Consider the following 16,384-nt stretch of genomic DNA (forward strand, 5'->3'; position numbering starts at 1 on the left):
AAATTTCATCTCCAGACAGGAGATGGTCTAAAGTCGTTGGAGTAAAGCAAGCAGAAAACTTTGGGGACCAGTATGAGGATGACAATGGAGAGATGAATGTGCTTTTCTTGTATGGCATACAGTAGTCCCCCCTTATCTGCGGCGGATACATTCCAAACCCCCAGTGGATCCTTGAAACCATGGAGAGTCCTGAACCCTATATATACTATGTTCTTCCTACACATACATACATACCTATGGTAAAGCTTGATTGATAAATGAGACACAGTAAGAGATTAGCAACAGTAACTAATAATAAAATACAACAATTACAACAATATGTGTAATAAAAGTTATGTGAATGTGCTCTCTCTCTCTCTTTCAAAATACCTTATTGCACTATACTCACCCTTCTTGTGATGACGTGAGCTGATAAAATGCCTACGTGATGAGATGAAGCAAGCGAGTCGTGGTAAATGACGCAGTCGTTGTGATGTAAAGTTGGGCTACGACTGACCTGCCGATGATTCGTCAGGAGGAGGATCCTCTACTTCCAGACAGCTGTTGACCGAGGGTAATTGAAACTGTGAAAAGCAAATCGGCAGTTAAGGGGGGTTTACTGTATAAACTGATGCTGAAGTTCAATCGGTGTTTTTACGTAAGAGCAGCACCCTGGACTTGAGGGTATGGTTACTGTGGTGATACTTTCTGAAGCTAAAAATCGAGACACATGAGCTGACAAAGACTTTTTAAGCCACTTTCACGTGGAGGAAGCTATCTTGCAAATATAACTTAGACGCTGAAATACTGAACTTTCTGACATATTTCAGTGGTTTATGAACAGAACCAGATGAAACTTTGATGGAGAACTGCATTATCAATTCTAAACACTCAAGTGGCATGTGTAGAGAGTACTTAAAAGTTGAGAACTTTGAAGAGGTTAGTTTTCATTTCACAAAATTCTGGTATATTTCTATTTTAAAAAATCACACTTACTGCTTTACAGTAAAACCTCAAATGTGAACACTGGTGAGAGACTTTGGTCAGCTCAGCTGCTAGCGGAACAAAGGATTGAGCTGCAAACGAATAAACCATTTTTAACCGCATGTCAGTTTTAGAAGAGGAATTAATCATATTTTCTACTACATTTACATTTTCCATTGCTTTGCAATTAATTTTGTGGGATGGCCTCTTTCATAAGACGGGAAACAAGTAATAGGGTTCAAGAGGTGGATAGAAGAAGGTGAGGCATTCCAAGGTAATTAGAAGTTAGAAACCCAAGAGCCAAAAGAAGGTTCAGTAGCCACATTTGAAAAACCCTGGCAGTTAGAGGGGCTTGCCCCTTCTTGGTGGAGAGAAAAGCTGCACACAGGGATCGGAGGAAGAAAGAGAAAGGCCCAAGGGTTGGGGAAAACAGACAGGGTACAGCTTGTAATGGTCAGAAAGAAATTAGGGTTTTTTCCAGCTACCTCCTCCTAAAGAGGGCAGGAGAGGAAGAAGGGGCCAGGAAAGTAAGGCAATGGGAAGCCCAAATAAGTAACATTTCTTAGAGAATCATAAGAAATATGGGACTTATTCCTCTTGGCAAATACTGACATTTAGGAATGCTTTGTGCAGGGCAGAACACAGAGGCCCCCCAGGGCCACGTTACCATAGCACACGGCTCTTCTATGGCAATCCTGGAGGACTCCCATTAGAACTTCAGACTGTTCGCCCCTCTGCTCAGAAGATACTTCGACTGCTGTCCGGAAGACAAGAACAGCTGGGCTGTTAAAGTCAACAGGCTCCCTCTTCCACACCGACCAGATTGTGTCATAATTGGAAATGTGAAATATGCCTTCCTCTCTTTAGACTTCCGAGGCAGGGTACGGCTTGTTTGTGTTTCCTCCAAACCCCAAAAAGAGACAGTCCCAGGCTTGCATAAATGCTGTAGGCTTGCTGGTGAAGAGAAGGGGCCTTAGCCCCTGCCAGGTCCAGTGAAATGTACGGGCTCAGTCAGAGTGGGGAGGAGGATAGGAGACAGGAGGATGCAGGAGAGGCTAGAACTAAAAACATGCCATCTAAGCCATATTAGTCTTGCACATGGAATGACCTCACCAATCCCCTCCACCTGTCTACAGAATCTTCTGGTCTTTCAGGTTCAGCTCAAATCCTGCCTGTTCCATGAGGTATCCCTGGTGCCTCAAGAAACCCTCACTTCTCTGAGGCTGAACTCCCATAATGCTTGCAGTTTGCACATGGACACTCCCTGGAGCCCAGAGAAGTCTTCAGTGGGACCAAGCCCTCTGTCCCTACACTGCTTTTTCTTCCTTTTCCTTCAGTCCCCATCTTATTTAACCCTTTCCTGAAGTTCCCCTTCCTTACCCTCCCCCACCCATCCAGAACCCACTCCTTCCAACCACGTATCACGTAGCCCCAAGACCTGTATTATTCAGGTTCTGCTGTCTGTGGTGAGTCAAATATAGGCCTACTCTGCCCCCAATTTCTGCTGCTGGACATGTGTTCTGGGGCTCTGGGTCCATGTATGGGAGGAAAGACTTTAGGGTTTACCATTCAAGTTTGTAGTTTGCTCTTTCCCCAAATCTCTAAACATACTAGATACATCTCAAACTGCAAGGATTCATTTCCTGCCAAAACTCATCACCGGGGCTAAAAAGACACACATTTATCCTGTTAATGCAATTTTGAGCTGATTATTCTGCCAAAAGCCTTTGTCCCCTCCCAACCATCCTGCATGGTGAAAAACACGGTGCCTAGCCCCTCCTCCTCAACTTCTGGGTTTCCCTCTGGCTTGTTTAGGGGGTAGAGGTGAAGAGAGTAAGACAACTATCCTGCTACCCAGAAAGTTAAGATTTTTTTCTCCCCAACCAGAATGCAAATTCCTTTTTATTCCCCACAGATATAACATAGCAGCAGGCACGTTTAGTTGCTTCAAGAGCTAGCTGAGGGACAGAACGGGGACTCAAACTCAGGTCTGTCAGACTGTGGACTTCCACACTGTCTCTGCTCGACACCATGGTTTTCCATGGCTGGACTGACCGGAAGTTTCTCTGAGAAAAAAAAATTATTATCATTATTATTATTATTGGATCTGGGGATAAGATGAGAGGAGTGTTTGGAACTGGCAGAACTCCCCTGCCCTCTGTCCTGCTCTGCATGGCCTCCTAGGAGGCACACAAGTCCTCAGGTGAAGAAGTGGGGTCCAAGGCCATTTAACGTTGGAGCCAATGTTATCAACAGCTCCGTCCTAGTTTTGGCCAAGAAACTTGATCCCCAGCCAAAATTCAGCCCCATGGCCAGGGAAAAAATGGTGAGGAGGCCAGCCCAGGAACCCTACTCCTCCATAATAATTTGGCTAAGAGTAAGAACAGAAAGCATTAGTAAATTGTACTCTTTTTTTATTGACAAGAATCATGCCACAAGTCACCCGAATCTGCTAGGGCCCGACACCCGCACTGAGATCTGGCCCTGGGTCAATAGACAGAGGCTTTCATACATTTTCTAGTACTACAACCCCTTTTCTCCAGTGAAATCTTACACAGAACCCCAATACGGAAAAGCAGTGAAGGCGGTGGAGGTAGGGGTGGGGGTCGCAGAGCCCATCTACCAGGTCCTCCTCCTTGGTCCTCCTTGCATCCCATGCCCCTCCCACAGCCCCGGGGACAGGCCGGGTGAGGAGCAGTCCTAGAACTACAGAGCAGAGCGGCAGGGAGGCGGGGGAGGGAGCGGACAGGCAGGAAGGCTGAACGGCACATTTGCTCTGCACAAGGCCCCTGCAAGTCTCTGTTTTTAGAGACTAAATAATGGGCTGAGGGATCAGAATGAAGCCTGACACAGGACCTGTCAATGTTTCTAGCATTCATAGTCTTTAAATATTCAAACGCCACGATTCTGAAGGATCTTTGACTTTTCTCTTCATTTTTTTTTTTTCCAAATGTCAACAAACACTGCTTCTGCGGAGTGAAGAGTCTGGCCTTGCCTTTCTTGGTGGAAAACAAAAGAAGGGGAATGAGAGAGAAGGTGAGGAAAAACAAGGACAAAGAATGAGTCTCCTCAAGCATCCTGAGAGAGAGACCCAGAATTTGGGGCAGGAATATGATCTAATGGCTATTTTGGGGGAAAACAAAACAAACCACTTGGGCAACAGAAAGAGTGTGGGTTGGAAGATAGTGAGCCTGGAGCGAGACCCATGTTAGGAGGTTGGTGCAATGACTCAGGCAGGAACATGGGGCTGCTGGGCTGTTCATTCATGCCCTTCACTCTACAGATCAGGAAATTGGGGCTCCAAGAAGCAAACAGACTTACGTTAGATCATAAGGCCAAGTAAAAAAAAAAAAAAAAAGTGAAATTGAAACTGGAACTCCCAGTTTCTGATTTCACAAGGCAAATGGTTTTCAAAGGGAAAGGCTGTCCTCACAAACTAAGGGAAAAAAGAACCTATAGATGTGAATTAATGCTGTCAGCAAGCATTTATTGAGCCCCTACTGTGTGTCATCCGTTGCCCTGCGGGCTGGGGAAGAGGGATGAACAAGACACAGTCCCCGCCCCCAAGGAGTCCACAGGCCAGTGGATGAAGGAGACAGATAATAACCACCGCACTACAATCTCATAACCACCGCACTACAACCCTTATGAGGTGCTGTGTATACGGGGCTGTGGGGGTGTCAGCAAAACCAGATACATAATTCATGGGCTCCAGTGCAAAATAAAAATGCAGGGCCTTGTGTTAAAAAAAAAAAATTACTAAGAATTTTAAGATGGTGAGAGCAGAGCATTAAACCAAATGTGGGAGTCTTCTGAGCATGGGGTCTTATGTGAGTCCACAGGTGTCACACACCACTTCACAGAGGAGGCGCTTCTACAGCCAAGCCGGGAAGACAAAGAAGTCACCAGCATACAGGGGACGAAGAACATTCTGGGAAAAGGTAACAGCATGTCTCAAGGCATGGGGAGGTGGAAATACGCAGTATATTTGGAACAAGTTCAGTTAGGCCAGAGTAGGAGTTAGGGGGTGGGAGTGTAATAAGAAATGAGGCTGGGAAGGAAGCAGACCCCAAGTAGCAAGATGCTTTTAAACCATACTAGGCTGGACCACCTGGGTGGCACAGTCAGTTAAGTGTCCGACTCTTGATTGAGGCTCAGGTCATGATCTCAGGGTTGGGAGATAAAGCCCCGTGTCAGGCAGAGTCTGCTTGAGATTCTCTCTTCCTCTCCCTCTGTCCCTCCTGCTTGTGCTCTCTCTCTCTCAAATAAATAAGTAATCTTAAAAAAAGAAAAAAAGACACCATACTAGGCAGTTATCCTGTTGGTATTGGTGAGTCATTGAAGCTGTTCAGGAATATGATCTAATGGCTACTTTGGGGGAAAGCAAAACAAACCACTTGGGCAACAGAAAGAGTGTGGGTTTGGAAGATAGTGAGCCTGGACCAAGACCAAAGTTAGGAGGTTGGTGCAATGACCCAGGCAGGAACTGAAGAGAAGTATCCAGAGGGCATCCAAATACTGAAGAAAGAGTGTCTGGCTGGAGATGGAGATGGAGATTTAGGGGCTCATCCATGCACCGGGCAATTGAACTCTTGAGTCTAGAGTTGCCCAGAGTGAGAATGAGAAGGGGCACCAAAGGTAAAGATGCAGGTGAAGGAAGGAGACTTCCAAGGAGGGGTGTTCCAAGAGGATGATCAAAGGAGCAAATCACATGATTCAAGAAATAAAAGAGCTTCATGGGGGACAGAGTGGCGAGCTTGTAAAATAATCCCAGGGTAAGGTAAAGACTACAAGTGTCTGAGATAACTGAGGGGAGCAACAGAGGGTGAAATGTCCAAGGATGCAGGTGGAGTTGGTGGCTGTTTCCCAGGCAATGGTGGTCCAGACAATAGAAGGTTCTGGCTCTGTATCTCCACCTGCCTGGTGGCTGGACTCCTGCTTCCCCGCAGGTTCTCAAGGGGCTGCAGTGGCCTGAATCACTGGTTGTCCCTAGAGCTGCAGCGAAGTGGCTCCTCCTCCCACCTTGCTCCCATGTGGCTGCCGGGTGCCCCTGCAAGGGCTGACAGAGGCCACATCTGAGCTTGGGGAGGACACTGAGGTATGGAACTGCTCCATGGCCACCCTCCCTCATCCTCACGGACACTGACCCAGTCACTCAGCCCGTTGCCAGCCACACCGTGGCCTCTGCAGCTGCCCAAGCCATTTGCACGGAGGTTACACTACTGCACCACCAACCTTGAAACTCTCTCATGAGGCCCCAAATAGGAAGACCTCCTCCACCATGCTTGTTAGAATGCAACAGTACTCTCATTTGACTTATTCTCCCAGAATAATAAATAGCTCATCTCACTTAGAACTTAGTACAAGTCTCCCATAAGGACCTGCTCAAGTATCAATGAGCAAGGTCCGTACAGCATCCCAGGTAAAACCCCCTCCTCCACTGGCCCTTGGCAGTAGACTGAGCCCCTTCCAAGCCCCAAAGAGCTCCTGTCACATTAAGTACATGGCCTGAGAGATCAGCTGTCTAACACAGAGTTTTCTTTCATTAAGTTCCTACTGTGTGTTGGCTGTGTCACATCGATTAGCTCATTTCCTTCTCAATTCAAGCCCATGGAGTAGGTACTAGTATTGTCCTATTTCCCAGAAAAGGGAAACCAAGGCAGCCCATGGTTGTGTGACAGTACAAAGGGTGTTCAGGTCCTCCACTGCGTCTAGGGGAGGAGTCCTGCTTTTATACACTCTTTTGTGCTTTTCAATATCTCAGGCAATAGTTTCTATAAATTCAATACATTCTATATATTCAAAAGCTTCTGGCCTTGCCTCTCCCCAAAGATAGCATAGTAAGATGAACCAACCAGTGAGATCCTCTCTCATTCTTGATTTCACATCCACTGACTACCAGATTGTGGAAAGGGAGTGGGATGGGCCAAACTGGCCATAGTCCAAGGCTTCCAAAGGAGTTATCCCTCCTGACCCTGCAACAGAGAGTATGTGTGGCTTCCAAAGGAAAGCTTCTTGCTGTTTACTGAAAGCACAGCGTGCGCGCGCGCGCACACACACACACACCCCGACCTCCTCCTTACTGAGTAAAACCCATTTCCCCTGCACAGAGATAAACCACAGATGGAACCCACACCGTATTTGAAAATGCAAGCCAGTCCACACTGGTTCTGGCTTGTTTACAGCAGGCATTGCTTCTGATTTGGCTTCCATCCATTCTGACTAGCTGATGCCCATGCCATATCTGTTGGCTAAATATTTTTTATATCAGCCTCGATTCTGGAGACAATGAGGCCCAGACAAGTTAAGTAATATGCCTATGGACTCTCAGCTGTTAAATGGCAGAGCCAGCATTCATAACAGCCCTATCTAACTCCACAGCCCACAGTTCTTAGCCCCAACGCTCCATACATCATGACTCTCTGACTGAACGCCTATTGGGTTGCCATGTAGATAGACCCTTAGTGGTCCACCCAAACATGCTTGATGTCCCATGATAAAAATTCAAAGTTGACCCTGTTGGGAACCTTGGCTGTGCACATTTAAAAAAAATATATCTCTAAGGAAAGGCACATGGTGAATCTCATTTCTACAAATCTCATAAATTTTGGATAAACCATCCAGTTGGAAGAATGAGCCAGGGCTTTTTTTTCCCCCTCTGAAGTGGATTACTAGTTCCTGGGAAATGCCCATAAATCAACATGCTTTCAGTTTCCAGGCCTTTACTTAGGTTATTGTATGCTTTTAAAGTCCTCAGCTTGTTAGCAGGTGACCCTCACGAGTTTAGGGCAATGGACCAGCCGAAGACACACCAAATTGAAACAGACACAAATAACCACCCTTCTGCTCTCCTGAGAAACAATGTTCAGGAAGCACTCAGCAAGCCAGAGGTGCTGGAGCGGCATTGCCCTGCCGCCACCCCTGACCAGAGGGGTTGGGAAAATGGGTGCCTTGCTTCCCACACTTCCCAGCTTCCCTGATCCACCAAGACAGTGGTTCTCAAAGTGTGGCCTGTGAAAGCGGCAGCAGCATCACCTGGAAACTCGTGAGAGATGCAGATGCTCTGGCCCCACCCCATAACTGTTGAATTGGTGTTTTAACAAGCCCACCCACTGATTCTGATGTGCACTAAAATATAAGAGCCACTCCACTAGAGGCCTGCAAAGATTAAAATTGTGAGAGTCTGTCCCTTTGGCTAAGAGAACTTAGGAACTGTAAGCCCTTAAAGAGAAGCATGTCTAAAAGAAAGTGGTGTGGGAAAAGTATGAATTTAAGAGTTCAGAGTATGAAAATCGAATTGTATCCCAGCTCAGCCACTTGCTAACCATATGGCCTTGAGCACATCACCTAATATTTCTAAGAATTAGTTTCATCAGCTGTAAAATGGAAATCATAAAATCTATGCCTGGCATACAGAAGGTGCTAAATAAAAAGTAACTGTTATAATGACGCTTCATTTCAATCAGCAACTGAGCACAACAGCCAGCAGCTACTGAGTACCTCTCTCTCTGGTAGGTAGACTACAGGGAGCATCCATACAAGGGGAGGGCTAACCTCCCTGAGGGGAGGGGGTAGACTCCTCCACCCTCACCTGGGGAGCCGGGTGAGGGAGGTTCAAACTTGGATGAGCTCTGTTTGTGCTCAACAAGGAGAATAACAGGATCACAGTGATCTCATCAGCACAGTTGGGGAGCAACAGATACGAAGCCCAGATCCAGATCTTCAGGGACAGGATGTCACCAAGGGAAAGCTGCCTCACTCCTTCATGCTGACATTCTCCCAAGAAACCATTGCTTGGAGAAACTTCAAGTTCTGTGCTGAAGTGCAACGCAAAGCTAAACAAGACCCTGAAATGCAAATGTCTTCTCAGCACAGAGCCGGGCAAGTCTTCACAAGATAAACCAAAGGATCTCCAGCTCCCATCTTCCCAGGAGAGAAGGGGCAGAGGACAGGATAGGAGGCAAAGAATCAGGGGCCACGTGGACACCTGACACAGGGTCAGAAGGTAAGGCACAAATGAATGTAATTTACAGCAGAGCTTCTCAACTACTCAATGATGAGTATAACTCACTCATTAAAATGCAGATTTGGATTCACCAAATCTGGAAGTATGCCTAAGACTCTGCATTTCTACAAGGGGATAAAATTGGGCTAGATAACAAGATTATTTTTGATGGGCTCGAGAAATAAAGAGGGAAATTTATAAATGCTGGCAACTTAATAAATTTTGTCTCCTTGCATAGGAACATGTCCTAGCCCTATGCTTCACACAATGTATTTCTTAATAAAATAAAGGATAAATTATAAAATAGTCTGCAGAAAAAAATACTTGTAAATGAAATGTTATTGTCATAATCATCACCGTGTTACTCTGGACTCTCCCTAGCACGTGGTATCTTAGAGTGCCAATCGATCCTCATTTATTCAACATCCCAAGGCTCTAAGGACCTCAAAATGAGCCCTGATTTTAAACCAGAATTTACTCTGAATCCACACTATTATTGTTTAGTCCATAAATACTTTTGCCTGCAGTTAAGCAGAATAATAGAACCATATTTTTGTAATGTTATTCTACATATTTTTCATTTCTGACAATTTTATAGCTTGTATTGCCCACCAGCCCTCCATCCTCAGAGTCTGAGTTATCCATGACATGGGGTGGGGTGAAGTAGAAGAGCGAGCAAGAAATTAAATTTTCCAAGAAGAAGAAGGCTTTGACATTCAAGTTCAATTTTTTAAATTCACAGAAAAGATATTCATCTTGAGAGCCCTGGTTTTCCAGTGCAAGAACTAGGTACTTGAGAAGATGAAAGAGTCTTTCTGAATTCTGTAGACTAGGGAGGATGGAAGACATGAAGTGGGAAAAATTTACCTCCACTAAAGGAGGAGAAGCTCGAGAAAAAAAACACAGAGTAGAGAGTTATGTAAGGTGAATGTCCTGAGAGGACTCCACCTGTCCCTTCCAGGGCACCTCTCCAGGTGCTTGCTTACAGACTTCTGAGTGAAAAGGAAGTCCCCCTATCACGTGTTGATTGGGCATTGGTCAGGGTCCCTTGTTCTGAACCAGAAGGACAGACCATACATTACACCAGCTGCAGATACGGAGGCAACCAGAGCAGTAAGAACAGAGGGTAATGCCCCCAAACCTGGTAGGACCAACTACTCCTCCTCAAAGGCCACCAGGACCAGAGGGAAGAACACAAACCAGACAGGAACCTTCCCACCTCTTGTTGCCGTGATTCCGTAACACCTGCAGGCAGGTGCCATCCCAGGTAGAAGAGAGAACACTTGCTAAGGGACAAGGGTGCTGATAGAAAGTTTACATTTAAAATAAGTGAGTTTTAACTGAGTAATTAGTGGAAAAAGATTACAAATCGCGCCAGAATTTGACTAAGCTGCCTTTAATTGTCAAGAATAAGTCTTTTCACAATAGCAAAAAATGATGGCTAGTGACAGCTGTAAGAAAATAACATTACATTTTCCACATCTGAGTTGTGACTAAGTTTCAAACCCACTATGTGTCTTAGTTATGAGCAACAGCAAGAGCAAAACAGATGAAGTCTCTATTCCCCTGTGGAGCCCATAGTTCAGCGAGAAGGCAGTCGTTAAACAGGCAATCCCACAAATAGAGGACAAAGTCATGCTCAGTGCTATGAAGGGAAGGAGGAAAGTGCGGAAGACCCTTGTCCCAAATCATCCTGCCTGCTTATCCTGATGGCAGAAATTCAGCATCTAGAAATGAATTCTATTGGTTAATCATTGCTTTCTCCCTTAATCCTCTTTTAAATGCAAAGACTTGTGGAAGGAACTGCTCATGAACTTGCTAATCTTTTCATTTGAGAGTTAATAATTGTCATTCTGTTGAAAAGATCAAAAAGCAGGGAAGCTCCAAAAGTCTACTAGGGAAGGTAGGGAGGAGCCAGCAGTGGGGACCCCGCAAAGGGGAACCCATGAGGGTTGGAAGGATGGAGAGGGGAAGAGATGATGAAGGGGGAGATAAGGGGCACAGGCAGCAGTGCATAGGGATGGAGGTTTCCACAACAAACTTGCCTGGCAGTCTTGCCTGAAGTTGCTCCATCCCGTATAATAGCATTTGGAGCTTAGCAGAAATTTAAAGTGATCCTGTGGGTATGGTCTGATGCCTGCACTAGGGTGGAATGGAGAGCACCTAGATATCAGGACAAGCCTAGAAGGAAGCTTCATCTCTTTTCTAAATTCAAGGGACCTCAGCTTTCATCTCAGTGCCCAGTGGGAAGCAGGGCCCTTCTTCCAGTGAGGATAGGAAACCCAGTTAGCCAGAAACGCTTCTCACTTCCAGGAAAGAGCATGGCATTGTGGTTAAATCCATTGCTCTGACATCCAGCAACATTCAGTCTCAGCCACTTACCAGATGATGGGAAAAATAAATGTAGTTATCTCATGGGGTTTTTGTGTTGATTATGCAGAATGCTTTTTACTTACCTGCTACTTACTGGAGTTCAGAGAGAGGCAACGGTGTGAAGCTGGCTGCAGCCAGTTTGGCAGGTGCACCCCAGCATCAGCATCACCTGGTGCTTGTTACACCTGGGCTCCACCCCAGACCTATAGAACCAGAATCTCTAGGAACCTGTGTTTTAACAAACATTCCAGGTGACTTTTATGCACTCAGGTTTGAGAAGCATGACTCTGTAATCACAGATAAGCCTGAAATCATCCGTAGTATCCTTAGTGTGTGAGTAAAGCATTTGGGGAGGAGCAGGGGTGTTGAACTCTTGCTGGCAGAGTGTCTTAGGCAAATCCCAGAGGCAGTGATAAGATTGATGAGAGCACCCCATCATATGCCTGAGAGGGCTTTGCAACACATCAAACAACATGAGAGTGGAAAAGAATGCTTTTCTCACCACCACATCTGTAATAGGGTTTTTTAAAGGGAAAACAGCCAAGTCCTTGGCTTTCCTTCCCTGCTCTTGGCAAAACCTCCTACTGCTCTGGGAGGATTGCAAGAACACTGACCCAGAATTCTCTGCATGTTTCCTTGGAAAAGCAAGCTAACTCTGACAGCTAAAACTGCTACACGGTGTATCAAAGGATCCCCGAGGCTCAGACCCGACAGCTATTTCCTGGGGTCCCTGCCCTGCACAGCTGGCCCACCACGATGGGGCTCCCTGTGCCTCAGGAGCTTTCTGCTGATGGAGCATAGCTTCCAGGGAGCCCCAGGATTTGAACCAAGACCAATAAGTGGGTAGAAGCTACAAAAGGTCGGGTTTCATGCCCAAATACGGAAGAACTTTGCAGCTGTCAGAGCTGCCCAAATGTGGCATGAACTTCCCTAGGAGGTGGTGAGTGAGATCCCTGACCCAGGAGAGGGTCACTCACAGGCCAGTGAGTGTGGCGAGGCTCTGGCAGGGCTATTTTACACTTTTTCTTCTTACCCAGCTCGAGTTGCGGTGTGCTCTGCCTGCCACCTGAGGGGCCTTCTTCAAAACCTCCCTGCATCCCTTCTTTCATTCAGTCGGTATTTGCTTATCACCTCCTATGTGTCAGGCGCTGTCCTAGACACTCAGGATGAAGGGCCCTGCTCTCAGTTTAGACAAGATGCACAAGGAAAGCTTCTATGCACAAGTGATGTTATAGGCTGAAATCTAAATCACAAAAAGGAGCCAGAAACAGGAAAATCATGTGGAAGAGCCTATCAGGCCAAGAAAACAAGTGATGGTAAAGCAGGTCCTGATGCAGGAATCCTGGGACGCAGTCAGGGGGCCAAACAGCAAGAGAAGGCAGGGAGGGACCCAATCCTGTATGGAAGGCTTTATGAGCCAGTATATGGGATTCCTTTCTTTCTTTCTTCCTTTCTTCCTTTTTTCCTTCCTTCCTTTCTCTCTTTCTTTTTTCCTTTCTTCCTTCCTTCCTTTCTTTTTTCCTTTCTTTCTTCTTTCTTCCTTCCTCCCTCCCTTTCTCTTCTTTTTCTTTCTTTTCTTTCTTCCTTCCTTCCTCCCTCCCTTTCTTTCTTTCTTTCTTTCTTTCTTTCTTCTTTCTTTCTTTTCTTTCTTTCTTTCTTTCTTCTTTCTTTTTCTTCTTTCCTTCCTTCTCTGCTGCAGCACTTAAACAGGCCTGCTGATTGCCAGCATCATCAAAATTCCTTTGTTGATAATGATGTACTGTATGGTGACTAACATAACATAACATAATAAAAAAAATGAAAATAAAAAATTCCTTTGTTGAGCACCTAGTTCCTGATACAAGCCTCAGGGAACCAGGGCTGTGTCCTCCCACCCAGCTGCTACTTCCTCTGAACACCCTGGAGCCTGGCCTTTGCTTTTGGCATCTTTCTTCACCCAGTAACATCCAAGAACTTGGATCTCACAGCCAATTGCTTGCTTTTTGATCTATCAGCTAGTTACAGAACCAATATCCTTTTTCTTCTTCTATCTGTCTTTTCCATGTGATGAAACACAGGTGCATTGTGGACACGAGTCCAAATGCAACTGGGAACAGAAAATCAGTCTCTTGGGGTGGGGTCGAGGGGTAATGTAGCACAGTGGTTAAGGCACAGGGTCCGAGCACAAACACCTGGGTTTCAAAGCAGCTTCCTTCTCACTTGCCAGCTGTATGACCTTGGGCAAGCCACCTCCCGGAGCCTGTTTTGCCATATGTAAAATAAAGATACTGATAGTCCCTACTTCATGGGAGGGTGAGCAGGGACTGACATTTTACAAGTGAAGAATTTAGAGCAGGGGCTGGTACTTAGTGCTTAATAAGCATAAAAACTTATTTGGCCCAAACTTAGGCATTTTGTGAGTGTTAACATGTGATCAACACTGAACGAATATTTGTTGAGCATCTACTATGTGCCAGGCACTGTGCCAGGCATGGTTTCACAGAAACAACTTTGGTCTAGAAGTCAGACAACCCACGTTCAGGGCTCAGTTTTGCCATGAACTAGCTGGGTGATCAAAGACCAACCTTGTCATCTCTTAGTCCTCGGGTTTCTTCCCCCTTAAAGGAGTCCACTGGGATCCCATGACTTGCGAGGGCTTGGCTGAATGACTGTCCTCAGGAGGACACAGCCTGCAGTCCTCCCCAGATGGGGTTGACCCCTCCAGCCACTCATGTCCACTGGTCCCAGTGTGTGTGCACACGCCCCGGAGAGAAACAGGCCTGATCACTGTCTTGTGCTCGCCATAAAATATTGATTAGGGAATTTAAAATTTCGAAATGATTTAGGAGCCCCAAGCCAGGGACGTAATGTGCTGTGCCCAGCTGTGTTATGAGCCATCTATCTCCTGTCAGCAAGCAGCAGGAAACTGACAGAATCAATACAAACATGTCTGAAGAGAGGCTTAACTCATTTCCTTCCTCCAGGGGCTGTGGTTGGAATGGCTCGGCCCTGGGAGATCAGCGTTGAAGCTAGAGTCTGGACACCCATTTGCCTGGTGCAGGGAAGGCAAGGCTGCTGGGGTACTGCCTATTTTCACTCTCTTCATTGGCTCCTACCTCAGGAAATATTAATGAATCTAGAACTTCCATTCTCTCTTTTCCTTTTCCAAGGCTTTAAAGAGGATCCTCTGGGCAGTGACCTGAAAGGAGTATGATAATTATAGCTGCCTCATATTTAGCACCTGATGGGCACTAGAAATCTTCTAATAATCATCTTAACTTCTCAGAGCCCCAGTTTCCTTATCTGTGAAAGGAAGAGAATGATCACACGGCCTCATAGGGTCGATGCCAGATGAAGGCAGTACATTGTGAATGTACTTCATGCCACTGACTTGTACATTCAAAAATGGTTAGAATGGCAAGTTTCGTGTCATGTGTATTTTACCACTATAGAAAAAATAATAAAAACATAACAAGGTTAAAGCAGAGAAACAACAGTGCATCGTACACAAAAGATTCTCCAAACATGGCAACTACTGAAGAGACTGGGAGGCAGAGTGTAACAAGTAATGTGTTCAAGGTAACAAGTTTCAAAGCCATGGAGCTAGCATCTGAACCCAGGGCTCCTGATGCTCACACAGAAGCACCGTCCTCCCAGCTACTCTGTGCATGGAAGACAGAGCAAGCATGCTGCAGGAAGGTCTTCTACATCCTTCTTTGCCAGGTTCAACTATTTCCAAGGTGCAGGCCTTGCATTCCTCAGCAAGGTTAATAAATATGTCGTTCCCAAGGAATGGCTTTGCTCCTTCCTGCCTCTCACATAGTTCTATGCACCTGAAGCATTTATTAAACACACTGAGAGGCTTGAATAGGAATTCAATTTTTCTAGCTAAACGATGGTGTGTGCAGCAGACAAATAGAATTACTAGTTTAATCTTACCTTTGTACGCCTATTCAGCTTAAGGGGGCTGGCTTACCCCCGGAGCGGTGTGACATCTCAGGATTTAGGATACTAAAGAGCACATCTATAAAGGACCTATTTACTATAACAAGGGAAAGCCAATCCGTAGATCTTTTAAACTCAGGATATTTTTTTCAGGATAAATTTATCTTCCTAAGAACATATATACTAAAGCTGCTTTTCCCCAAGGCTGTGTTGACCCCCTCACAGTGCAGAGTATAGACCTACTCTCTGTTTTGTCACGCCAAGCCTCAAACCCTAAAATCTCAGTGTGGCTTTTGCTTATCATAACTTACATTTTATTCAAGCCCTTTCTGCTGTTTATCATTTCTTTACTCCAGTTATCACATTCATTGATTGAAAAAGCATTTGTTGGGCACCTACTACAGCCCAGGCAATATGGACCAGATGGAGAGATAATTAAGACAGAGTTTTTGCACTCAGAAAACTAATGGCCTAGCAGAAAAGACAAACATGAAAAGAAAAGAGTACAATATAGTATTGGAAGTGATGCAATTCAGGGGTGCCAGTGGAGGGAACAGTTAATTCTCCTGAAGGGTCAGTAGCATTATCAGACTATGACTGACTTTTGAAATGCATCTTCATGGTAAGCAAAGGCACCCAAGTGGACTGAGTGAGGAAAAGCATTCCAGAGATGGCACATGGGCCATGGCATGGAGCTGAAGAACAGGATGGCTGATTAGGGAACTGAGTGTAGTTTGTCAAAGCTAGAGTTTAGGGTGTGGGTAGGGATGATGGGGAGGAGACTGGGGGCCAAAAACAGTTGCTTTGGTCATTAGCAGCCAGAAGATCTGAACAAACATTTTTCCAAAGAAGACATGGCCAACAGGTACATGATGGCCAAGAGGTACATGAAAAGGTGCTCAACATCACTCATCATCAGGAAAATGCAAATCAAAACCATAATGAGATATCACCTCTCACTTGTTAGAATGGTTATTACTAAAAAGATAAGAAATAACAGCTCTTGGTGAGGATGTGGAGAAAAGGGAACCCTTGTGCACTGTTGGTGGGAATGTAAATTGATACAACCACTACAGAAAACAATATGGAGGTTCCTCAAAACATGAAAAATAGAACTAC

At 45.5% G+C, this 16,384-nt stretch overlaps 1 long non-coding RNA gene across 2 annotated transcripts in view; it reads right to left on the minus strand.

Annotated features, from left to right (window-relative positions):
- The window catches only part of LOC118519476 (uncharacterized), a 517,670-nt gene that overhangs the window by 438,092 nt on the left and 63,194 nt on the right, over positions 1-16,384 (minus strand). For both annotated transcript variants that reach the window (XR_013449842.1, XR_013449843.1), the window contains one exon: positions 389-563. This is a non-coding gene — a long non-coding RNA (uncharacterized LOC118519476). The remainder of the gene's footprint in view (positions 1-388; positions 564-16,384) is intronic.

This window comes from Halichoerus grypus, chromosome 7 (genome assembly GCF_964656455.1).
Source record: "Halichoerus grypus chromosome 7, mHalGry1.hap1.1, whole genome shotgun sequence".
Lineage (NCBI taxonomy): Eukaryota > Metazoa > Chordata > Mammalia > Carnivora > Phocidae > Halichoerus > Halichoerus grypus.